This window comes from Eimeria mitis, genomic scaffold (assembly GCF_000499745.2).
Source record: "Eimeria mitis Houghton genomic scaffold, Emh_scaff710, whole genome shotgun sequence".
Classification (NCBI taxonomy): Eukaryota; Apicomplexa; class Conoidasida; order Eucoccidiorida; family Eimeriidae; genus Eimeria; species Eimeria mitis.
In genome coordinates, this window is record NW_013575166.1 from 508 (window position 1) to 1,177 (window position 670).

The window sequence follows — 670 nt, forward strand, 5'->3', positions numbered from 1 at the left end:
TATTTGTTGCTGCTGCATTTATTTATTTTATAATAAAAATAAATAAATTTAATTTAATTTGAGTTAATAAATAATAAATTAATTTATTTTTTTGTTTTTATAAACAAACGACACAAATATCTTTCTCTCTTTTGCTGCAGCTAGCTGCATGTACACCTGAACTCGATTGCTGCTGCTGCTGCTGCTGCTGCAGCAGCAGCAGCAGCAGCAGCAGCAGCTTTCTCTCTTTTTTTTTGTTTTTTTGTTTACATAAATTATTAATTTATTTATTTCCTTCTTTTGTTTGTCTTTTAAACACAGACTCTCCCCCCCCGAAGCAGAACCACCGCTTGACTCAAACCCTAAACCCTAAACCCTAAACCCTAAACCCTAGACCCTAAACCCTAGGAAACCCTTCCGAGGGTTTGTGTGTTTTCTTCTGCTTATTTTCTTTCTCTTTGAGTTGCAATCTATATAAAAAAACTAAACGCATGCAACAGCAGCTGCTGCAGCTGCAGCAGCAGCCCCCTTACCCTGGGGTCCAGGGTCTAGGGTTTAGGGTTTAGGGTTTAGGGTTTAGGGTTTAGGGTTTCTTCTCCTTGCAGCTGTATAAACCCCAATATTATCGAAACGAAAATTTATTTTTTGTCTTCATACAACAACACACACACTCATCTATGTATGTTTATGT